Consider the following 26,796-nt stretch of genomic DNA (forward strand, 5'->3'; position numbering starts at 1 on the left):
CGGGATGAAATCGCGTATCGGGCGGCCGAACACACACATCGCTGGGGAAATCTTGGTGTCCGGGTCAGGCGTGTTGCGGTACTGCAGTATCGCCCTCTGCACGGCGTCAGTGTCGAGTTCACCCTTCGGGCCAGTGTTGTCAGTGATCAGCCGTTTCATCGTTTTCACCCCTATCTCTGCACGGCAGTTGCTGTGGGGGAAAGCCACTGATGAGAGGCGATGGTGGACCCCCCATCTGCGCAGGAAAGACCTGGTCTCGGCGGAGGTGAACTCAGGCCCCCCATCTGATGAGAGCTCCTCAGGTGTCCCGTATGTCGCGAAGGCGCGACGTAAGTGGCTTATCAGGTCGAGAGCGCCACCCGATGACCTTGAGATGATCGGCCAGTTCGAGTAACGGTCCACCGTCACGAGGTAGTGTACACCTCTGTGCATGAAAAAGTCTGAGCACACCGCCTGGAAGGGGTAAACGGCCGGGATGGGCGGGGTCGGCGGTGCCCCAGGTTGTGAAGGCGCCATCCGGTGGCAGTGCTCGCAGTTGTTCCGAGCGGCGCTGATGTCGGCTGACATGCCTGGCCAGAACACAGAGGACTCCGCGCGGGCGGTCATCATCGAGACGCCCTGGTGGGCAGCGTGTAGGGCACTCAGTACCTCAACGCGGAGTGAGGGCGGTATGACCACCCTGTCCTTGAACAAGACCACCCCGTCAGTGGATGTAATGTGGTCACGGTATTGGTGGAAGCCACGAATTGTCACAGGCATCCCGATCCTTGACTCGGGAAAGCCGTCCACCGCCATCTCCTCCAACGTACGCATATCGCTGTCACTGCTGGTGGCATCCCTGACGCGGTCCCATGTCACTGATCGCAATGACTCCAGCCCCGCGGCGCACCATGCCAGGTCACCATCCTCGATGTCGTCACTGTCCTCCGGCTCAGTTTGGCGTAGGAGAGACAGGATGTCAGTGTGCGTGCTGGGCGAGAGGTAGGTCACCGCGGCAGCGCTGTCGTCCGGAAGGTTCATGAGCGGTGGTCGAGAGGTGCCGACCGGCCTGCGTGACATGGCATCCGCCGCCTTGTTCTTCATGCCCGGGACATGTACGATGCGGAAGCGATAACGCAGGGTCTTCTCCTTGAGGTTCCTGAGGCGGGGGTTGGGTACGTCGTCGAGTGCTCTGTCTGTAAGGAGTTTCAGCAGCGGCTTGTGGTCAACCGCTATGATCAAGTCCTTGCAGCCCAGCACAAAGTAGCGCGCCTTGTCCAAGGCGTCTGCGACTGCGAGGGCCTCACCCTCTACAGGTGCGTATCTGGATTCCGCTGCATGCGTGAACCTGCTGCCGACCAGGGTTATCTTCCATCCATCAGTGCAGCAGAAGGGCCTGACTGGCATGCACCGGCAGTGCTTCTGAAACAACCAGAACCCAATGCCCTCCTTCGACCAGTCTGTGGCGAGGCACGTCGGCTTGGCCTTATCAAAGATGCGGATACCACGCTCGATCTCCTGGACGATCGTGTCCTTCGACTCGCAGAATATGTCCTCCAACTCCGGGGACCATTCGAAGCGTGCCCCACTCTGCAGGAGCTTCCGGAACGGCTGCATACGTTCAGCCATACTGAAGGCGTAGGCCACTTGGTTGACCAGTCCAAACCATGACCTGATGTCAGTGATATTGCGTGGACGTGGGAAGTCGTGGATCGCCTCCAGATAGCGGCTGCATGGCCGTACGTCGTTCATGGTGATCGTGAAGCCTGCAAAGTCCACCGTGGATGCGCCGAAGACGAACTTCTCTGGGTTGAGGATGATTCCGTTCCGGCCGCATACATCCAGCCATTGTATTGCCTGGAAGTAACTCTCCTCGATCGTGTCAGCCCACAGCAGTGTGTCATCCACGCATTTGGTCTTGCTGCCGATGTCTGCAACCACTTCGTCGTACCTTCGTGAGTAACCGTCTCCCGACGCCATATACCCTTGCGGGGCTGAACGGTACCGGTAGCGCCCCCATGGAGTGATGAATGTCGTCTTGTGGCGGTCATCGTCGTGCAGTGGGACGCTGTGATAACCGTTCCACGCGTCGAACACAGTCTTGCGTTTCCCGCTGGGTACACGTCTCGCCTGGTGGAAAGGGGACTGTGTGTGGTGGGTTTCGCGGAACGCATGCTTGTTGAGTGCTTGGAAGTCGACTGTGCGGCGTGGTTTGCCATTCTTCTTGGCACAGATCACCATGCGGTGACACCACGTCACCGGTGTACCGACGGGTACCTCCTCTAACACGCCAAGGCGAACGTCCTGGTCGAGGCCTGCCTTCACCTCATCCTGCCAGTGTATGGCCACGGGGATGGGGGTGTGATGGGCAACTGGTGTCGCATTCTCATCAAGCATGAGACGGAGCGGCGGGCCTGACATCCTTGGTAGGGGCTGGTGGGGGCACGTATTGAATGTGCTCTGGGCGTACGTTTTGAGTAAGTGCTCGCGTAGAGCTTCCCTGTTAGCTTCGGTCGCCGGCATGGGGAGCGTGGTTGATTTGGCTGGCGGCTCTGCACGCCGTGGGCAGTCACATAGTTCTGAGGCCGCCAGATTCACCTCCCCAAGTGTTGGGAACCTATCCGAGATCATGCCCAGATCCACGCAGGCTGAGCGGGAGAGGAATATGCGGTCTGAAGTGTCCGTCACGTATGCAATTTGGCGTGTCTCCAACCTCCGAGCGTCGTTGCTGTCACCGGCGAACCTGACCACCGCGGCACCAAGAATTCGAATTCCCTCGTTGTTCGCCGCCCTCATGGTCATGGATACGGGAATGAGGTCCTCCGTACTCAACCCCATGTGTTGGGCGACCTTGATACCGATCAGGCAGCTCTGGCAGCCCGTGTCGGCCATGGCAGGCAGGGTCACTGCGCGGGTGCGTTTCAGGAGGTCAAATCCCAGTGCTCTGTAATCCTCACGTTCGACGGTGAGGGAGAGGTTGATGTAAGTCTGCGGGTTGGATGTACGCTTCATCCACTTGTCACACATATCGTCGTATAGGTGGTGAGCGAGGGGAAGTGTGTGTAGCTTGTCATCCGCGCTGGCCACGGTGAGCGTGCACAGCTCGACGAAGGCTGCCGCCTGCTCGTCGCCCACCACATCTGTCTTCTCAGGTGGGGGTTTGGCCGGCCGGCTACCCAGGCAGACCTTCTCAAGGTGATTTTGGCGGCTACATTTCCGGCATGTCTTGCCATAGCCGGGGCACTCGTCACGTCTGGTGCGCCATATGGGCGTTTTTCCGCGACAGATAGCCGCTCCGCCACTACGTAATGTGAAAAATCCTGGAGGAAACACTGTCCCGTATTCCACGGCTCACGTTACAACCGAGCTCAGGAGAGACGAGTAGGGATACAGTCTATGGCGAGCGAGGGTTGCCGTCTCCTCTCTCCCTCAACACTCACTCCCACGGCCAGTCTGATAGCAGCTGCGGGGAGCGTACCGTTGTTCCCCGGGTCCTCGGGCAAAGTTCGGGAAATAACGGACGGTTGTCATGTGTTTATACAGCATGGATGTTACGTGCCTAATGCCTTTGATGCGCACACTTGCTACTTGCCGCTTTAATCATTGTATTTAGCCTATAGCACAAGTCATGCATTGCATGTAACCTCAAGTGCTGAACAGTATTAAGTAAACCACAATATATTTGCTAAAGCTTAGGGGCGACCGTGCCTTTTGCAGCCATAGACTGTCACTGCCTGGTAATAACAAGGTAGGCAAATGACAGTATCCCGTCTAAAGTTTTTCACCAGCCATGGTACCTACGTTACCTAGTGACTGACTGACAAGGCTGACTTGACAGTAACGTTACCCATGCAGGCTGAACAATAGCGCGAGACAAGTTCTGTGAGGATATTCGCGCGCGGCTCATGTGAGGAATCGAAATTATATTACAGTAACAGTCGCTAACTTGACTGCAAAAGTAATGTAGCCTAGGCTGAAAAATAGCGTCAGACATTTGTTAAACACAGTTTATTCATAACATACGATTATGACGATTATTTAAATAATTAAAATTTATCGCGGGTGTTTTTATCGCGATTAACGATAAAAACGATAATCGTCCCATCCCTAGCTACTAGCCATGAGTCGTTCCCATAGCAACACAGCTCTTAAAATCAAGCTTAGCCAGGGTGGGAAGGTGGCTAACTTTCTAACCTCAAAATAAGTCAGTCTTATTTTTTATGCAACAGGCAGTCTTAATTAGAATGGTCTAACCTAAGAATATAAGACTACTCTAAGGTTTAGACCAGTCTTAATCTATGTTTATGAGAATATAAGACTAGTCTAAGGCTTAGACCAGTCTTAGGGCCAATCCCAATTCACCCCTAGCCCTTCGTTTTCACCCCTATGGCTCGATTTGCGCGTTCACGTTTAGGGGGAGGGCTGTCCCAATTCATATTTCATCGAGGGCTAGGGGTAAGGGGGAGGGCTAACTATTACTTCGTTTCGAGGGATTTCAGGACCAGACTAGCTTTGAAGGGCTAGAGGTACGCTACCCCTTGATACCAGGATGCATTGCGAATCATCTACAAATATAAAATCCTCAATTTTGGCCGCCATTGGCTACAATCTGTAATTTGGCTCTACAAGTGTTAATATGTCATTTTATATATATATATATATGTTTTCAGGCGAGAAAGTAACCATATATATTCACAAAATGTGTCCAGTTTATCAAAATAACCCGTTTATCCTAGATACTACGGAGGATGTTATCATAGTGTTGTTAGCATAGTGTTCGCGAATGCTATGCTATGTTGTGCTATCATGTACTAGTTTTCACTGAATAAATCGCGATTTCTTTCAAAGAAGGTAGCAGGTGTTTATGTCCATGTCAATGAGAAGGTACGACTTGTATGACAGTAGTGTGTTTAGGACATAAGTTAAGGATATCAGTGTTGTACTTTAGCCTGTGGAGACGCGATAGCATTAGCTCCACACGGATTTAACATTAACAGTAGTCATAGACACTTGTAGTAGTAGTTGTTGTATAACAAGGTGAATAGTGAGTTAACATGTTTATTAGTTGTATCCCTTCCTTGTTGTAAAACGTGTTGTTGTTGAACATGTCTGTGACTGAAATAGACTAGATACTACGGAGGATGTTATCATAGTGTTTGATGCTAACGGCCGCCATCTTTGCTATCTCCTCCGGTCACAGGAGATGTGAGAATTCGCCGGCAACACAACGCGTCACCCGTACCGCGTCTAAACCACTGTTGATGACGTAGGCGCCGTGAAGGGCTGTCCCAATTCATAGGGCTTAGATTTCAAGGGGTAGGGCTTGTGACGTATTCGAAGGCCTTGCCTTCGAATCGAGTGACACTCGAAAACGAGCCATAGGGGTAGAAAAGGGAATTGGGATTGGCCCTTAATCTATGTTTATGAGAATATAAGACTAGTCTAAGGCTTAGACCAGTCTTAATCTATGTTTATGCAACCGGCCCCTGGTTTCTGAGCGGTTCCCATCCTGACCTTGTCCAGGCCGATGAAGGTGGCGACCCCGATGTTCTGGGCCTTGAGGAAGGTCACGCACTTCTGGGCCGTGTCGATGGAGTCCACCAGGATGTTGTCCAGGGCGCCGCAGCTGGAGGAGATGGCCACGTCGTACCTCTCCTCGATGGCCCCCAGGTCCCCCTGGAAGAGACAACAACAGCAGCGTCTCCGGGGGTGAGCGAGTTGGCACGGAAACGTAGTACGGACACAGGCGACAGGCGCTCACACTTCGTCAGGCTTAATCTCTTAACACTAGAACCACGTCTTTTTTACCTACTATAAGAGCCGCCTTAAATGACCATAGTCTTTACAGTGGAAAGCTGCTATTTACACATAACGACCACTAGTTGGCATGTCTTGTAAATGAGCCTGCCTCCTACACAAAATACTGCAAAATAGCTTCATACTAGCTTATCCTGATGTGATTTAGAAAATGGAAGGATACTGGGTGGTAGAACACACATATCTAGGAAAAGTTATGAAAGGAGAATCCTGAAATGTTAGAGTGCAAAGATATACATGTTTTGCTTACTTTACTTTTTCGTTCACCCATGGCTGTTAAATGACCCCACCATGGCTGTTCTAGTGTTAATGACCCCACCCATGGCTGTTCTAGTGTTAATGACCCCACCCATGGCTGTTCTAGTGTTAAATGACCCCACCCATGGCTGTTCTAGTGTTAAATGACCCCACCCATGGCTGTTCTAGTGTTAAATGACCCCACCCATGGCTGTTCTACTGTTAAATGACCCCACCCATGGCTGTTCTACTGTTAAATGACCCCACCCATGGCTGTTCTACTGTTAAATGACCCCACCCATGGCTGTTCTACTGTTAAATTACCCCACCCATGGCTGTTCTAGTGTTAAATGACCCCACCCATGGCTGTTCTACTGTTAAATGACCCCACCCATGGCTGTTCTACTGTTAAATGACCCCACCCATGGCTGTTCTGCTGTTAAATGACCCCACCCATGGCTGTTCTACTGTTAAATGACCCCACCCATGGCTGTTCTAGTGTTAAATGACCCCACCCATGGCTGTTCTACTGTTAAATGACCCCACCCATGGCTGTTCTACTGTTAAATGACCCCCACCATGGCTGTTCTACTGTTAAATGACCCCACCCATGGCTGTTCTAGTGTTAAATGACCCCACCCATGGCTGTTCTAGTGTTAAATGACCCCACCCATGGCTGTTCTAGTGTTAAATGACCCCACCCATGGCTGTTCTACTGTTAAATGACCCCACCCATGGCTGTTCTAGTGTTAAATGACCCCACCCATGGCTGTTCTACTGTTAAATGACCCCACCCATGGCTGTTCTACTGTTAAATGACCCCACCCTTGGCTGTTCTACTGTTAAATGACCCCACCATGGCTGTTCTAGTGTTAAATGACCCCACCCATGGCTGTTCTAGTGTTAAATGACCCCACCCATGGCTGTTCTAGTGTTAAATGACCCCACCCATGGCTGTTCTAGTGTTAAATGACCCCACCCATGGCTGTACTACTGTTAAATGACCCCACCCATGGCTGTTCTAGTGTTAATGACCCCCACCATGGCTGTTCTAGTGTTAAATGACCCCACCCATGGCTGTTCTAGTGTTAACTGGAGGGTGAGGGAGATGAGCACACACGCACACATCCTTCCCTCCCTCCCTCACCAGTCGTCCGAGGATGCCGGGGATCTTCACGCTCTTCTTCTGCTGCATCAGCGCATCCAGCACTTTCCCCCCGCTGCGGTTGGACGCCAGCGAGCTCTTGGCCTCCTCCATCTTCTGCGTCATGTCCCGGACCGTCTCCCGGGCCTGGCCGTCCTGGCGGGTCAGCTGCTCCAGCTCCGCCTCGTCCTCCTGCAGCTGCTTCTCGCAGCGGGGCGCCGCCACCCCCAGGTCGGCCAGGGCGCGGCGCCGCTCCGCCAGCGTGTCCGAGGCCGTCTGCAGCGCCTGGCGGGCGGCGGCGAGCTGGGCCAGCGCCTTGTTGTGGCGGCTCAGGTAGATGTCCAGCTCAGACTGGCCCACCTCCATGGGGGAGCGCGTCTCGTTCACCGCCTTGCTCAGCTCCATCAGCTCCTTCTCCTTGTCCTGGGGAGGGACGGGAACGGGGGGGGTTGGAGGAGAGGTGAGGGGGGAGAGAGGGTTAGTGGGGGGGGGGACGGGGGGGAGAGAGAGTGGCGGGGGAGGGTTGCAGGAGAGGTGAGGGGAGAGAGAGTAGAGTCTGAGTGGATATCCGAGATCAAAACACATAAGCAACAAAAGAGCGCACATCAAAAACGGTCACTGTACGGTTTTACAAACCCACCCACCCACACCCCCACACACCTCCATCTCCTGCTGCAGCTCGCTGGTCTCCTGCTTCAGGCTCTCCATCACGGCAGCCAGCTTCTCCTCCTCCTTCCCCTTCTGCTCCTCCAGTTCCTCCCTGCGGGCCGACGCCTCCGAGATTACCTTCTCACTGCTGGCCGGCACCTTACGCACCTCCTCTAGCTGGAGGGAGGGAGGGGTAGAGAGAGGGAGGGGTAGAGAGAGGGGGGTAGAGAGAGAGAGGGGGAGAGAGAGAGAGGTAGAGTGAGAGATGGAGAGAAAGAGGGAGGTAGAGAGAGAGAGAAAAAGCAAGAGGTAGAGAGAGAGGGAAGGAGAGAGAGTGGGAGGGAAGGAGGGAGAAAGAGGGAAGGAGAGAGAGAAAGAGCGGGAGGAAGGGAAAGAGAGAGGGGTGGAGGGAGAGAAGGAGAGAGAGATGGTTAGCAGGGTTAAAAAGTGAGTGTGGCTGCAGGGAGTGTTACACAAGGCCATACCACACTGAGAACACTGCTCCCCCGAGGCTGCTCTACCCTGCCTCCCGCCACACACACCCACCCACGCTGCCAACACACAGCCTCTACTCCACACACATGCCTGGATCACACACACACACACATACACACAATTCCTGGATCACAGTCACTCACACACCCACCCACGCTGCAAAGACACAGCCACTACGCCTGGATTACACAAACACAACTCCTGGATCACCCCCACTGCCCAGACACAGCCACTACTCCTGGATCACTCCCTCACACACGACACACAACTTTGTGTCAAAACTGGCGGCTGTGGCGCAGGAGGTAGACCTGGCGTCTAATGATCGCAAGGTCGGCAGATTGAACCCCGGCTGGCCACATGTCGAGATGTCCTTGGGCAAGACACTGAACCGCTAATTGCTCCCAGTGAGCGGGCCGGCGCCCTGCATGGTAGCTTGCCGCCATCGGTGTGTGAATGAGAGGCAATTGTAGAGCGCTTTGGAATAAGGCCATTAAAACTCTCTCAAGGTTTATGATGTGACATTGCGAATAAAAAAATAAAATAAAAAAATGAATTTGCTTCCGTTATGCAACTCAGCAATTACTAATAATGACTTGTGTAAGTCATGGAGCAACGGCCTCCCACAGGTCTCCTACACCCGGCCCGGTGTTTGGACAAGAAGCGTTGGGCAGGGGACTAAATAAACTGAAGGTCCAGAACCTTGGTGCCGTCCCTGTGTTCAGTACACGGCAACTTTATTTATATATTAGAATTTATAACACGGCTCTGTGGGGTTAGGTAAGATGTTGGCCATGATCACAGCCTCCTAACTTATAGATTTGAAGAGCTGCCGTGAGCTAAGTACGTGTGTGTGTGTGTGTGTGTGTGTGTGTGTGTGTGTGTGTGTCTGTACACACTTAATTGTACAAGAGCTATGATCATGGGGTAAGAAATCAAACATTGGAGTTGTGTGTCACATAGTGACCTGAATCAAAGTGAATGACACAAGGACAGACACAGAGAGAGAGAGGAAACACAGAGAGAGAGAGAGAAACAGACAGACAGAGAGACAGACAGAGAGAGAAACAGTACAGAGAGAGACAGACAGAGAGAGAGAAACAGTCAGACAGACATAGGGCTTTCACACCGGCAAAGAATCGTTCCGGGTCACGTTCGCAAACCAAGTCTGGAACCGGCCGGCGCGTTCAGACCGAAACTCAATTGGTTCGGAGACTGAAAAGTTGGTTCGCAGCGGGAACCAGAAAATAGTGGTTCTCAAGCGGGAACCAAAACGTAGAACAGTCACGTCGTCAGTGGGTGTGTCATATCTAGACCAGCAAGAAGGAAGGAGACAAAATGTAATCTAAATCTAATCATTAGTGATCAAAACAATTATAAAAAGTTTCATCATTCTCTCCATCTTCCTCACATGCTCAGCAAACACACACACGTGAACGCAGATATCGTAAGCCATTTCTATTCCAGCAATGGAGCAGCTGGTTAGTAAGAGAACGCGTGTAGAAAGTGTCTTTTGTTTCATAGAAAATAGTGTTTATTTCAGATACTGTAGTGGAAGATAGTATCCTCATTTCCAGTGCAGTAGCTGCCATCTAGTAGAGAGAGAGAGAGAGAGAGAGAGAGAGAGAGAGAGAGAGAGAGAGAGAGAGAGAGAGAGAGAGAGAGAGAGAGAGAGAGAGAGAGAGAGAGAGAGAGAGAGAGAGACACAGACACACCTTCTCCTTGTCCTTCTCCAGCTGTTTCTGGAGCTTCTTGGCCTTGTTCTGGGTGTGTTTCAGCTTCTCCTGTGCTTCCACGTCCTGCAGGTCCAGCTGGGTGAACTTTAGCTTCTCACCGTCGAGGAACTTGGACAGCATGCCCTGCTTCCTGCCGGGGCGGGACACTCTGCGTTAGCTCCTCCCTTCTGTTCACGTTACACACATGATGTTTACAACTACTACCTCTGCACATACTGGATATTACATAGTTACCCATCACTACTGTAGCCCAGCTACTAAAGTGAGCTATGAGCATTTCAATAAATAAGTCCATTTAATAAGTTAAATAAATAAGTCCATTGAATAAATAAGCATCATTTCATGGTTATGTACACGGTTATTAACATGGTTATACGTTTATAATGTGTACTTGTTTACAAGCTCTAATGTGAGTTCACTCATTGGTTATACTACGTGATATGAATGTCATTCATTCATTTCTTTATTTCATTGGTCCATCGGGAAGAGCTAGCCAACTGTAATGTATGCTGAGATAGAGGGGCGGGATTTTGTACTAATAACGATAGGTTGCACTAAGTAACGTGTGAGAATGATTGATGACATCTTCGAGTGAAGTAAGATCTGTATGTGTGTATAACAATTCGGGAATCAACGAACAGTTATTCTTTTAGATGTTGGTGCACATTGAAGCTACCAGAGGTAAATACATATGTCTGGTGTTTGTTTATAAGCTACATCTACTCGTTGTAGTATGTTATATTTGACTGTAGAGCTAATCGCGGCAAGCGGTTAGCTTAGCATAATTATGTTAGCATGTTGCTAGCATTTGCTGAGTGATAAATTGTTTCTATCTATATCAAAACGAAATAGCTATTGGATTTTGTAGCTCAGTGTATTCTGTTAATTCAGAATTGGAAGTCGAGAGACCAAGCCAAAGGAAAGCTCTCCGTTGGACAACGGAGACCGTTTCCAATCGCCTGGGGTAACTCGAGACCGTCCAGTGAATCTTCGCGTCAGTGTACTTCATCATTCAAATCATTCTCCTGCGCTCGTGGGAGAGCGCTGGACCTCATCCCCCCTCATATCTCTGCCTCTTTTTACACCATCTTTCAAACCCCTCGTTTACCTACGAGTTCCCCACGAGGTTACGTGAGTACTGAACCACGCATGTGCTTTTATTTTAGGCTCGTGTAAACGAGTGAAGTGGCCATATCTGTTTCAAGGCCCCCCCGCTCACAAGCCACGTCAGCTGCAACGGTAACACTGGTTAATGGACTGAGTTACAGAGTGCGTGTGTGTGTTTTATTTTACTTAATAATATATTGTACAATTGTGAATCCTTTGAGTTGACTTTGAGTTTATTGGAAACATTACATTTATTTCCTTGAAAGGAATTGGAATAGGCCTTGAGCCTATATTTTGTTATGTGATATTGTGATATTGTCTGTTGACATTGTATTGTGAATATTGTCTATTGACTTTGTATAACATTATAATTGACTACCAACACTTTAAATTTAGCATTTAGTAAAAAAATACGTATATACCCTTTGGTATTTGCATTTAAAGAGCTGTACAACACACACTGTCTCAGGAAGGCCTCCAAGATCTCCAGGGACCCGACCCACCCTGGGTACGAACACTTTGCCCGGCTGCCCTCGAAAAGGCGGTTCAGGACCTTGGCCGCAAGGACAAACAGACTGAAGAACAGCTTCTACCACAGGGCCGTCCAGGCCCTGAACACAGCAAAGACCTAGGTTCTGGGCCCTGGACAGTCTGGACGGATTGATGGCAGATAAATGTGAAATAACACTATTGTGCAATATGACAACCCTAGTTATTCTGTTCCCACTGCGCGTAACCAGGGCGCAACTTCCACAGATAGCGAACACACACTGACACACAAATGAATCCTCAGACGCTGGAGTAAAGTTTAGTTCTTTACTCAATCCTCAGAAACATGAGTGGTCGTTTGGTTATTTTGTAAAACTGTAAATAAACATAAGAGTACAATTACTGTAATGCTCAAAACTATACTGTTACACTTTCAACATCAACAGTATGTAGCCAACATATAATATCAATATAGCAATACAAATAGTTATACTTAAATAATATAAGCTATGTATTTATAAACATATACATTATACATTGTAGTTAAACAAGAAAAGAAAAGGCAACTTACAAGCAAAGCCTTTTCCAGGGCAAGAATGTAAACAAAGAGATTCTCCGGAGCTTTTTCTCTCAACTAGCTGTTGCACAAGCTATCACGTCTGAACAGTGTGCTCACGTCATGTGACTAATGTTCGTCATGTGACTAATCAAAACCGAAACTGAATAAAGGCAGTAACAAATGTAATGTCATAAAATGTCCACTAGATGTCTCTAAAATGAAAACCTAAGAAACCATGACACTCCCCGTCTGGTATGGAGGAAATACCACTATGAACTAACTCAGGGATACTCAGTCCTTTGGCGACATGAGAAGCACTGTCTCAGATATTGGTCTCAAGAACGTTTTAGCCGTCCCATGTTTGGTGATCTTCACTTCGATTCTTCTGATCTTCCCGTCCTTGTCAGGGAATGTCTGGCTGACTAGTCCTAAGGGCCAGTCGTTGCGCTTAGCTTGAGCATCTTTGAGAAGGACCAAATCCCCTACTTTGAGGTTCGGACGTTCCTCTTGCCACTTGCTGCGACTCTGTAGTGTCGTGAGGTATTCATGTCTCCATCGGCTCCAGAAAGTATTTGCAAGGTGCTGAACCTGTTTCCACTGCTGTCTGTGGAGGTCCGTATCACTGAAATTTCCCGGAGGAGGAAGTGGAGTGCACATCTTCTGCGTAAGAAGCATAGCTGGTGTTAGAAGAAAAGGAGAGTCTGGATCCATTGAGATGGGGGTGAGAGGTCTTGCGTTGATTATGGCTGTAACCTCTGCCATCAGGGTGGAGAGAACTTCATGAGTCAGGCGAGAAGGGCAAGCCTTGAGCAGCATGGAGTCAAGTATGCGCCTTGATATCCCTATCATCCTTTCCCAGGAGCCTCCCATGTGGGATGAGTGAGGTGGGTTGAAGACCCATGAGCAGCCCTCTTCTCCCAGGTACTTTCGAATGCTAGGCATGTTGGGGTCGGTCAGCAGAATGTTCAGCTCTCGGCATGCGCCTGTGAAATTTGTTCCACAATCTGATCTAATCTGTTTGGCAGGTCCTCTTAGACTAAAGAACCTGCGTAGCGCATTGATAAAGCATGATGTGTCCATTGACTCAATCAATTCGATGTGGACAGCGCGCGTACTTAGACATGTGAAAAGAACAGCCCATCTTTTACTGTTTGCCTGTCCTCCTCGTGTGCGTCTTGTGCTTACATGCCAGGGGCCGAAGACGTCCAGTCCCACGTAGGTGAATGGGGGTTCAGTACTCAGGCGATCAACAGGTAGGTCGGCCATCCTCTGTTCCGTCACTCTGCCTCTGAGCTTCTTGCAGGTTACACAGTCGTGAAGGATGCCTTTGATCAGTCGTCTTGCTCCCATGATCCAGTACCCTGCAGTGCGGACAGCGCCTTCGGTAAAGACCCGGCCTTGGTGCATCACCCTTTGGTGATGGTGTTCCACAAGTAGCTTTGCGATGTGTTTCCGTCCCGGAATAACAAGAGGGTGTTTTTCCTTGTAGGCGAGATCTGAATGTCTGAGCCGTCCCCCTATTCTCAGGAGGCCTTCTTCGTCGCAATAGGGATTGAGTTTCTTCAGAGGACTACTTCTTGAGATGTCCTTTCCACTTGCTATGCACGCAAGTTCGTCCTTGTAAGCCTCTCCTTGCACGCATTTGATGATGATGAGTTCAGCTTTTGTCAGTTCTTCAGCTGTGCGAGGCTGCTTGCAGTGATGCCATGAACTGCAAGTTTGATCCTGATCTTTGCTGGTAGCCTTACAGGATTCCACGATATGGATGAGTGAACTTGTTGCTCTCACAAGTCGCTTCCATGAGGAAAAACGCTTGAATCTGTGAGATCCAAGGTGTGTTCTGTCGTTGGGCAGGTTGGTGATGTGTGCCCGCACCTCTATGTCTGAGTCCGGGTTGATGAGGTCAAAGACTTCAGGTGATGATGGTTCCTCTACTTGTAGCAGAAACGTTGGTCCTCTAAGCCAGGTTGTCTCACCTAGCATAGCTGCAGGCACAGAACGTGTGCCAAGGTCAGCTGGGTTATGGCTTGTGGAGATGTAGTGCCACTGGGTTGGTTCAGAAGACCGCCGTATACGCTGCACTCTGTTGCTCACATATACATAGAACCTTCTTGTCTGGTTGCTAATGTATCCTAGGACAACTCGGCTATCTGTATAGAACTTGACAGCATCCAGAGCTATATCTAGCTCGCTTGTGACTAGCTCAGCGACTTCCACACCCAACACGGCAGCTCCCAACTCCAATCTTGGGATAGTGTGAGCCGACTGTGGAGTTAACTTAGCTTTTCCAAGGACAAATCCTACTTGACATTTTTGCTCAACATCAATTACTTGGAGATAGGCGACTGCTGCCATAGCCTTCACTGAAGCGTCTGAGAACACGTGTAGCTCCTTTCTTATGGCTGTTGAGATTGTAGAAGCAGAATAGGTTCTTGGGATCTCCAACTGCCTGAGGTCTTGAAGAGAGCTTCTCCAAGTGTTCCACTCATCTTCCCTTTCTGGAGGAAGAGGAGAGTCCCAGTCGGAGGCTTCATTTGTGAGCTCTCGTAACAGGATCTTTCCCTGTATCGTAACTGGCGCAACGAATCCAAGTGGATCGAAGAGGCCGTTGACAGTAGCTAGAACACCCCTACGTGTGAAAAGCTTTGTGGATTCTGCTACTTGAAACGTGAAGACATCTTTCTTCAGATCCCAACTCACTCCAAGGCTCCGTTGAATAGGAGTGGGATCGACATCCAAGTTTAGGTCTTTGAGTCCCTTTGCTCGGTCCTCAGCAGAGAATGCTTCCATAACCTCCTGGCTGTTGGAAGCAACTTTGTGAAGTCGCAGGTTCGACGCAGCAAGCATCTCCTGTGTCCGCTTCAGTAGGTCGATGGCTTCACGTGCTGTGGGCCTTGACAGGAGTCCGTCGTCAACGTAGAACTCTCTTTCGATGAACTGTTTGGCGTCAGACCCAAATTCTTCTTCACCATGAGCTGCAGCACGTCTGAGACCATAGATTGCCACCGCAGGAGAGGGACTGTTCCCGAATACGTGAACCTTCATGCGGTACTCACATATGTCGTTCCTAGGATCGTTGTCCTCGTACCACAGAAAGCGGAGAAAGTTCCTGTGGTCTTCTTTCACAACGAAGCTGTGAAACATTTGTTCTATGTCCACAGTGACAGCGATCGGTTCTCGTCTGAATCGCACCAGTACTCCTAAGAGGCTGTTATTTAAGTCCGGACCAGAAAGGAGAACATCGTTCAGTGACACGCCTTTCCATTTTGCACTGGAATCGAAGACGACTCGAATCTGGCCTGGCTTCTGAGGGTGATAAACCCAGAAGATAGGTAAGTACCAACATTCTTGTCCGTTCTCCAATGTAGGAGCCAGCTCAGCATGATCACGGTCGAAGATGTTCTGCATGAACGCGATGAAGTGCCTCTTCATCTCGGGCCTTTTCTCCAGTGTGTTTTGAAGAGAGGTAAGTCGTGTGAGGGCCTGGCCTCGGCTGTGAGGGAGTTGCTGACGTGGTGTTCTGAATGGCAATGGTGCCACCCAGCTGTTGCAGTCATCCATATACATTTCTTTGTCCATGACCTTTAAGAACAGTCTGTCTTCAATAGAGAGTCCAATCTTGTTGTCATCCTCGGACGTGTTGAAGATGGTGCTCCCTAAGTTGCATTCCCGGATACTGTGGGTGCCTTGCGCTGGGGCAATCTGATGTGCTGGCTTCGGAACATATTGCTCCTTCACCTGGATCCTGTTCGGACATGGGCTGAAGAATGAAGGGCGTTGGTTCTCAAGCACATTGGTGCGGTAGCTTTGGATGTCTGAAGGCTTGTGGGCTGCCTCTAGGCAGACTTCTCCTATGATGACCCATCCCAGGTCGAGTCGTTGTGCGTAGGGGGCGTCATGTGGACCGTTCCGTTGCTCCCGCACTTTATGAACTCTAAGGATGTCTCGGCCTAGCAAGAGAAGGATCTGTGCTTTAGAATCCAAAGGTGGTATACCATATGCTATGGGCTTGAGGTGGGAATGATGCAACGCTGCTTCTGGCGTAGGTATCTCAGCTCTTTCGGTGGGAATGTTGTTACACTCTATTAGTGTAGGTAGTGTCACTGTTGTAGCTCCATCCACAGATTCCACCACAAAGCCTGTGGCTCTCCTTCCTGTCATCTGAGTTGTACCTGCACATGTACGAAGTGTGAATGCTGAATCTGACATCTTGATGTGGAACATATCAAAGAATTCAGACCGTGCAAGCGACCTGTTGCTTTGGTCATCCAGCACAACGTATGCTCTGGTTGCTCTCTCTGGGTGTGCTTCTGGGAATATATTCACCAGGCAAATCTTCGAGCAAGATCTGCCGCTTTGACCCTCTCCACAGACTTCTGTGCAATTTGAGGTGACTGCAGATTGGTCTGATCCTCCTTCTCCCTCCCCGCCATCCTCAGATGGGGCTGAAGGCGGAGGTCCTGGATGAAGAGCCGTGGTGTGGCTGTTACTCTCACATTCCATGCACTTGATGGCTGTGGTGCAGTTCTTGGCTAGATGAGTAGTTGTGGAACAACATCTGAAGCAGACACCGTTGTCTTTGAGGAAGGCCTTGCGCTCCTCGAGGGGCTTGCTTCTGAAACCTCTGCAGCGTGTTAGGGGGTGTGGCTTCTTATGGAGAGGGCATAGTTTTTTTATGTCCACTGCTGTTCGGCCTGAACCGTCTCGTGTGTCTTTCTCGTGAGAGACATCTGTCTTACGTGCAGAGACCATGCTCTTACTTTGTCTCTTGAATGGCTGCTCTGACTTCATCTGGGCTGTGTTACTCATCGATAGCCTGAAGCTTGGGTCATTGCGAGCTCGTGCCTCTTTGGTGATGAACTCGCAGAAGAATGTGAATGGGGGAAAAACTACCTGTCGCTCAGCTTTGTATCTGGAACCCTGTGATATCCATTTCTCTTGGATGTTGTAGGGCAACTTGTCTACGATGGGCAAAATGCCGCGTGAAGTGTCCAGATAGCTCAAACCAGGCAGGTAACCTTCGAACATGGCTGCTTCCAACTCTTGGAGAAGGTCACTTAGCTCTCTCAGCTTCACAGGATCTTTATTGCTGATCTTTGGGAAGTTCTCCAGCCTGTCGAAGAGGGACTTTTCAATTACCTCTGGAGACCCGAAGCACTCTTCTAAGCGTTCCCAAGCTTTGCATAGACCTTGAGATGAATGACTTACATGTACTGCTCTTATTCGTTTCACGTGCTTTGCAGATTCACTCCCTAACCACTTAATCATGAGGTCCATCTCTTCATTAGCACTGAGTAGTAGTCCGTCAATGGCGTTCTTGAAGGACGACTTCCATGCCCAGTAATTTTCTGGGTGATCATCGAACTTGGTGAGACCGGAGGTTAAGAGGTCTCTGCGTGCTAGGTACCGAGCCACATCACTGATGTCGGTTGTGTCACCGCTTCCTGTTGGTTTGTATGGTGAACCCTTGGGCCTGCTGGGTGTGAGCTGCTCTGATGTCTTTGGCCTACTAGGTCGCAGTGATGGAGAGCTGTGCTCATGCTTCACGGTGGAGGAGTGCTGTCTCTCGTATGAAACAGCCAGACGCTGTCTGGGTGGTGAGGAGGATCTCAGCCTATGGACTATCGGTTCCAGATTGGCTATAGAGTCCTTAACATCTTCGGCAGATAGTGGTAGCTGTGACTGTTGTTCTACGTACTGGCGTGTGCGGTCAACAGTGGCATGAATGACAGCTTCGATACCGTTGTTTTCTTCCTCCGCTGCTGCTTCAAGAACATTAGCTTCAGCGATGGCTTCTGCCACTTCTTTCTCATGCAGCAAGTTCTTTAATTTTGCTTCCATTTGGGCTTTTTCGATCATAATCTCTGATTCCATTTTTGCATAGCCAGCACGTGTGCGTGCTACTTCCACTTTGACACGTGCATTGACAGCTGCCCTACTGGCTGTTGATTTAAAAGACCTAGATGTGCTAGAGGCCACTGACCTTGTCTCAGCATTGCTCAACTCTTCCATCATGAATATTGCTGTGTGCTTGGCGTGAGCAAGGATGATGGGGAGCAGTGCTTGCGCTGAAGATCTCTCTCCTTGAGTCGATCCGCCCGCTGAGTGGTTGCTTTTTTACTATTCTGTTCCCACTGCGCGTAACCAGGGCGCAACTTCCACAGATAGCGAACACACACTGACACACAAATGAATCCTCAGACGCTGGAGTAAAGTTTAGTTCTTTACTCAATCCTCAGAAACATGAGTGGTCGTTTGGTTATTTTGTAAAACTGTAAATAAACATAAGAGTACAATTACTGTAATGCTCAAAACTATACTGTTACACTTTCAACATCAACAGTATGTAGCCAACATATAATATCAATATAGCAATACAAATAGTTATACTTAAATAATATAAGCTATGTATTTATAAACATATACATTATACATTGTAGTTAAACAAGAAAAGAAAAGGCAACTTACAAGCAAAGCCTTTTCCAGGGCAAGAATGTAAACAAAGAGATTCTCCGGAGCTTTTTCTCTCAACTAGCTGTTGCTATGAGCTATCACGTCTGAACAGTGTGCTCACGTCATGTGACTAATGTTCGTCATGTGACTAATCAAAACCGAAACTGAATAAAGGCAGTAACAAATGTAATGTCATAAAATGTCCACTAGATGTCTCTAAAATGAAAACCTAAGAAACCATGACACTAGTCGTCTATCTGTACAGTATAGTATAGTGGATAGTGTACATAGCCTTTATTTATGTAAACCAGCTCCTTCCCTTCTTGTGATTTTATTTTATTTATTTATTTATATTTATTGTGATTTTTTTTTCTCCCTTTCCTAACACCAGGGGAGCCACCCCTCCTAAATTTCGTTGTTTGGTACCTGTACTGTAGCAATGACAATAAAGACCATTCATTCATTCATTCATTCATTCATTCATTCATTCATTCATTCATTCATTCATTCATTCATTCATTCATTAAAGCCACTGTGTTGTGTCATAAACAGGTAATAGGCAATTCATATGATATATTAAAACATAAATACATTAAAAGGATTAAAAAGGAAGTCCTATTTAAAATACTTCCACATAGTTAATGGAGGCACTGATCGTCATAATTTGAATAGTTTATTATTACAGGTAATACCGCCACTTATTTAAAATAGAACTCAGGCCCCGCCCATATGGCAGGGGTTACACTACCATTCTTCTTCCATTTATATCATGTTCTTATAATCACTATTTATATCATGTTCTTATAATCACTATGTGCACTTCTGGTTGGATGCTCAACTGCGTTTCATTGTGTTGTGCTTGTACACTGCCATGACAATAAAGTAGAATGTAATCATGACACTGACAGTGTGTTTACTGAGATGAGCCTGGGTGGGAGGGGAGTGTGTTTACTGAGATGAGCCTGGGTGGGAGGGGAGTGTGTTTACTGAGATGAGCCTGGGTGGGAGGGGAGTGTGTTTACTGAGATGAGCCTGGGTGGGAGGGGAGTGTGTTTACTGAGATGAGCCTGGGTGGGAGGGGAGACATTCTTCTTCTCACGTAGTGCACAGTGATCATAGAAGAGCTCATCAAAAGTGCCTCACGACTTGGGTGTCTCCAGTGGGGGTGATCTGTGACATGGCCCACCCCCCTGTTTTTTGTTTTGTTTGTGTTTTAGTTTTTTGTTTGTTAGTTAAAAAAAAGGGGGAAAAATAACATGTTCTGTTATTGTTTATGGACGAGGTACTGCATATAGGGAAGTGCAAAACTATCTTTCTACTCTTATCTGGGACAATAACCTTTCCCCACAGACACTAGTTGTTCTGATGTCCTGTTGTGTACATGTCTTATGTGAAATTCAATAAAAAAATATTAACAAAAAAACAAAAAATGCCTTTCACTCAACCTGATTACGTCTCTAAAAACGTCTCCAGTAAAGGTCAACGGTCATACTTCTCCACTGCCTTCAGGGCCTGGTTGTTCTCCTCCATCTGCTCGGCCAGTCTGCTGGTCTTCTCTGAGAGCTCCTTGCTGTTGTCCAGGATGTCCTGCTTCTCCTCCTCCTTCTCCGCCATCTTCTTCTGGATGTCATGGCTGACACACAACACACAACACGCTCATGTTCACAACCGTCCTGTTCCATCAACGTCACTAAAGGAAGGCTTATTTTTCAAAACTCTCGCGAGAATTTTCACATTGTACTGGTATAGCTGGCTCTGTATGTATATATACACACACATAGTACAGCTGGTCTGTATGTATATATACTCACACATAGTACAGCTGGTCTGTATGTATATATACTCACACATAGTACAGCTGGTCTGTATGTATATATACTCACACATAGTACAGCTGGTCTGTATGTATATATACTCACACATAGTACAGCTGACTCTGTATGTATATATACTCACACATAGTACAGCTGCTCTGTATGTATATATACTCACACATAGTACAGCTGGTCTGTATGTATATATACTCACACATAGTACAGCTGGTCTGTATGTATATATACTCACACATAGTACAGCTGACTCTGTATGTATATATACTCACACATAGTACAGCTGCTCTGTATGTATATATACTCACACATAGTACAGCTGACTCTGTATGTATATATACTCACACATAGTACAGCTGCTCTGTATGTATATATACTCACACATAGTACAGCAGCTCTGTATGTATATATACACACACATAGTACAGCTGCTCTGTATGTATATATACTCACACATAGTACAGCTGCTCTGTATGTAAACCCCTCAAAAAAAGTTAGAAAACCAACAGAAGAATATAGGGGATTTTGGCAAATATTTTTGGGCCGCTACCCACACGTTTAGCTGTGTTGCTCATTCCACGAATGCATGATCCTTACAAGTTGTACCTCGTTGTAAAGGTGACTAATCAGGCTTTCCAACTATATAAAATACAATACCAATTGGTATTATTAAAGGGGAGGAATAATCAACCAAAAAAGCATTTCCGAACTTTTTTTGAGGGGTTTATATTAGGGATGCACGATATTATCGGCCCGATATTGGGAAATTAATGTTATTAAATATTTATCGTTTTTATACAATTTTAGCCGATAAGATGAAGCCGGAAATATTTCCGGTTCCGGTTGTCGCGCTCATGATGCTGCGCCTGCGTACAGCCACGCAGTGGAGAGACGAGAGCGAAACATGGCTTCCCCGGTGTGGACATTCTTCAGAGTTTCTGAGGCAGATAGTGCGTTTGCAATTTGCAATACATGTTCGGCAAAAGTTCGGTGAACTACCGTAATAAGCCTAAAAAAGTTCAACTGTTCAAAAAGTGCAACTTTTTTTTAAAATGTTTAGATTGGGCACAGGGCTGGACTGGGACAAAAATTAGGCCCTGGCATTTTGGGCCCAGACAGGCCCACCCCAATCGGTCGGACCACACCCACCAGCACAAAAATACTTGCCTTATATACTCGTCTTATATAATGTGCTGTACAGTCATATGACAAACTGTAGTATTCCCCCAAACCACTATAAAGACGACTACATACAATAAGCAATGGTACCAGTGCAAGTAGACCAGTGTACTCAGTGATCAGATTCCAGAGCGAATTTACGAACGCAGCCTTGTTGTTCTAGATTTATTTTTCCATTATCAACCTATCATTGCGCTTTAGAGTAAAACAAAGCACGCAACTGTCGCGTCTATCTTTTCATGGCAACTCTACATTGTGATTTACAAGGGATATTAACTAATATTAAGTAATATTATTACTTGGTTACATTTTGCAATTGATCCGCGGTACACATGCGTGCCGAACCGTGGGGGGCGATCCGTTACACCCCTACACAGCTACGTATATTTTCCTTACCGGGTCAACGGTTACAGGCTGACTCGGCCCCGCTTCTTCTGTATCCTCTCTATCCTCTGTATCTGTACCCTGCTCCCGCTCCTCCCTGCCAGCCTCCTCTTCAACCTGTTGCTGTTGCTGCTGTGGTAAACTTGAGGGTGCAGCAAACATGTCCCTAATGTTTACACATTTGGCAGGATCTGCCTCGAGTTTCTTCTTGTTTTTCTCCCTAAGTTTTTCCCAGCCTCCCTTCCGTTTTAGTGTGCTTTTGCGCTCCATCTCTCTCAGTATCTATCTAGTAACTATCCAGGCTAACTAAATGTATTTTGCTGGCCGGCTCGGCCCAAAACTACCGCAAAACTGAGACGCGGTCTGGTGCTGCGTGCGTGCGTGACCCCTGACCCCCCCCCCCCCCCCCCCCCTTCTCTCTGTTGATTGGGCCAGCCCAGTGTCTGTATAGAAAATTGACCAACGGGCCGCTGTCCCTGATTTATGGGCCGTTCAATGGTAGCTTTCGGCCGGGCCGGCTGGTAAAAAAAAAATAAAACTTTTTTTTTTTTTTTTTTTTTGCCGGTCGGCTCGGCCCAAAACTACCGCGGCCCACCGGGCAAATGCCCGGTATGCCAGATGGCCAGTCCAGCCCTGATTGGGCATATAGTTCATGAATTACGATAGTTTGAAGGAACGCTATAAAATCCTGTGCGCCGACAGCTCCGATTTCGGAGCAAGACGCGAATCTATCGGCATTAGTCAAATACATGCTCACATCCAGTCATCCGCTCACTGCTCTCCATCAAAAATGGCACATCCATCAATAATATTACATAATAACAACTGCTCTGCTTAGATTGTTTAATACATCAACGGGGGGAAAAGCGAGATGAACTCGCGAGTATCATGCTTCCTCCATTGAATTCCATTCAAAGTGTTTTAGCCTTCCCCCTTTCCACTGGTAATAAGGAATTGGCAAGAATAGATCGATATAAATAGATCAACATAATGCAGCACTATCATGCACAGATCAGCCTTAAAACATGTAACGTTAGATATATAACGGAGCGATGTATTTCTACGGAAAGGCTGACTGACGCGGGGCTCATACAATCCCCGCATTTGTTATAGATACGAGTGCTCCGGTGTCTTGCTGGTAGTCAAATATATTTATTTATATATACAGCATATGGATGTTACGTGCCTGTTACCTGCCGCTTTCAGTTCTAGTACTTTAGATCTCGCAACCAGGGAAATGCCGACATGTGTTAAAGGGAGCAAGACGCGAATCTACCGGCATTTGACTCATGAGTGAACGGCGAAAATGCCTGGACGGCACAGCTTGGGATTCCATTGAAGTTACAGGGAACTATGTGTGAAAGAGGCTGAAATGATTTCAACATTTGAAGAGTCAGAAGTGTTCTCTTTGTTGTGTTAACAATAGTGATGTAAGTTAGATTTGGTGAGATCACTATGGAATATTAAATCATCAATCTTTGCTCACTACATAGCCTTTCTTACCTTCAGGTGTGCATGAACTACAGGTTATCAACTGTGAAATTATATCTGTTCTCATATCGGTTATCGGCCACAAGAAGCGGGTAAACATCGGTTATCGGTATCGGTTGGAAAAAATGCATATTGTGCATCCCTAGTTTATATACACACACATAGTACAGCTGCTCTGTATGTATATATACACACACATAGTACAGCTGCTCTGTATGTATATATACTCACACATAGTACAGCTGGTCTGTATGTATATATACTCACACATAGTACAGCTGGTCTGTATGTATATATACTCACACATAGTACAGCTGGTCTGTATGTATATATACTCACACATAGTACAGCAGCTCTGTATGTATATATACTCACACATAGTACAGCTGCTCTGTATGTATATATACTCACACATAGTACAGCTGACTCTGTATGTATATATACTCACACATAGTACAGCTGGTCTGTATGTATATATACTCACACATAGTACAGCTGGTCTGTATGTATATATACTTACACATAGTACAGCTGCTCTGTATGTATATATACTTACACATAGTACAGCTGGTCTGTATGTATATATACACACACATAGTACAGCTGGTCTGTATGTATATATACTCACACATAGTACAGCTGCTCTGTATGTATATATACTCACACATAGTACAGCTGGTCTGTATGTATATATACACACACATAGTACAGCTGCTCTGTATGTATATATACACACACATAGTACAGCTGGTCTGTATGTATATATACTCACACATAGTACAGCTGGTCTGTATGTATATATACTCACACATAGTACAGCTGGTCTGTATGTATATATACACACACATAGTACAGCTGGTCTGTATGTATATATACACACACATAGTACAGCTGGTCTGTATGTATATATACTCACACATAGTACAGCTGCTCTGTATGTATATATACACACACATAGTACAGCTGGTCTGTATGTATATATACTCACACATAGTACAGCTGGTCTGTATGTATATATACTCACACATAGTACAGCTGACTCTGTATGTATATATACTCACACATAGTACAGCTGGTCTGTATGTATATATACTCACACATAGTACAGCTGCTCTGTATGTATATATACACACACATAGTACAGCTGGTCTGTATGTATATATACTCACACATAGTACAGCTGGTCTGTATGTATATATACTCACACATAGTACAGCTGGTCTGTATGTATATATACACACACATAGTACAGCTGGTCTGTATGTATATATACTCACACATAGTACAGCTGGTCTGTATGTATATATACTCACACATAGTACAGCTGGTCTGTATGTATATATACTCACACATAGTACAGCTGACTCTGTATGTATATATACACACACATAGTACAGCTGACTCTGTATGTATATATACTCACACATAGTACAGCTGGTCTGTATGTATATATACTCACACATAGTACAGCTGGTCTGTATGTATATATACTCACACATAGTACAGCTGGTCTGTATGTATATATACTCACACATAGTACAGCTGACTCTGTATGTATATATACACACACATAGTACAGCTGACTCTGTATGTATATATACTCACACATAGTACAGCTGGTCTGTATGTATATATACTCACACATAGTACAGCTGCTCTGTATGTATATATACTCACACATAGTACAGCTGGTCTGTATGTATATATACTCACACATAGTACAGCTGGTCTGTATGTATATATACTCACACATAGTACAGCTGACTCTGTATGTATATATACTCACACATAGTACAGCTGCTCTGTATGTATATATACACACACATAGTACAGCTGGCTCTGTATGTATATATACACACACATAGTACAGCTGACTCTGTATGTATATATACTCACACATAGTACAGCTGCTCTGTATGTATATATACTCACACATAGTACAGCTGGTCTGTATGTATATATACTTACACATAGTACAGCTGCTCTGTATGTATATATACTTACACATAGTACAGCTGCTCTGTATGTATATATACTTACACATAGTACAGCTGGTCTGTATGTATATATACACACACATAGTACAGCTGGTCTGTATGTATATATACTCACACATAGTACAGCTGGTCTGTATGTATATATACTCACACATAGTACAGCTGCTCTGTATGTAAATATACTCACACATAGTACAGCTGCTCTGTATGTATATATACTCACACATAGTACAGCTGCTCTGTATGTATATATACTTACACATAGTACAGCTGGTCTGTATGTATATATACACACACATAGTACAGCTGGTCTGTATGTATATATACACACACATAGTACAGCTGGTCTGTATGTATATATACACACACATAGTACAGCTGCTCTGTATGTATATATACACACACATAGTACAGCTGGTCTGTATGTATATATACTCACACATAGTACAGCTGCTCTGTATGTATATATACTCACACATAGTACAGCTGCTCTGTATGTATATATACTCACACATAGTACAGCTGGTCTGTATGTATATATACTCACACATAGTACAGCTGCTCTGTATGTATATATACTCACTCATAGTACAGCTGGTCTGTATGTATATATACTCACACATAGTACAGCTGGTCTGTATGTATATATACTCACACATAGTACAGCTGCTCTGTATGTATATATACTCACACATAGTACAGCTGCTCTGTATGTATATATACTCACACATAGTACAGCTGCTCTGTATGTATATATACTCACACATAGTACAGCTGACTCTGTATGTAAACCCCTCAAAAAAAGTTAGAAAACCAACAGAAGAATATAGGGGATTTTGGCAAATATTTTTGGGCCGCTACCCACACGTTTAGCTCTGTTGCTCATTCCACGAATGCATGATCCTTACAAGTTGTACCTCGTTGTAAAGGTGACTAATCAGGCTTTCCAACAATATAAAATACAATACCAATTGGTATTATTAAAGGGGAGGAATAATCAACCAAAAAAGCATTTCCGAACTTTTTTTGAGGGGTTTATATTAGGGATGCACGATATTATCGGCCCGATATTGGGAAATTAATGTTATTAAATATTTATCGTTTTTATACAATTTTAGCCGATATAGAGCCGATAAGATGAAGCCGGAAATATTTCCGGTTCCCGTTGTCGAGCTCATGATGCTGCGCCTGCGTACAGCCACGCAGTGGAGAGACGAGAGCGAAACATGGCTTCCCCGGTGTGGACATTCTGCAG

The 26,796-nt window shown here is 46.7% G+C and overlaps 1 pseudogene across 1 annotated transcript in view; it reads right to left on the bottom strand.

Moving 5' to 3' along the window:
* LOC308169069 (structural maintenance of chromosomes protein 4-like) overlaps window positions 1-26,796 on the bottom strand; it is a 71,515-nt pseudogene that overhangs the window by 32,015 nt on the left and 12,704 nt on the right. The window contains exons 5-9 of the transcript XR_013938058.1: window positions 20,154-20,294; window positions 10,033-10,183; window positions 7,838-8,002; window positions 7,181-7,600; window positions 5,494-5,655 (exon numbers count right to left, since the gene is read on the bottom strand). The product of XR_013938058.1 is annotated as a structural maintenance of chromosomes protein 4-like (transcript). The remainder of the gene's footprint in view (window positions 1-5,493; window positions 5,656-7,180; window positions 7,601-7,837; window positions 8,003-10,032; window positions 10,184-20,153; window positions 20,295-26,796) is intronic.

The sequence above is a fragment of the Nansenia antarctica genome (genome assembly GCF_963989245.1).
Source record: "Nansenia antarctica genome assembly, chromosome: 12".
Taxonomy (NCBI): domain Eukaryota; kingdom Metazoa; phylum Chordata; class Actinopteri; order Argentiniformes; family Microstomatidae; genus Nansenia; species Nansenia antarctica.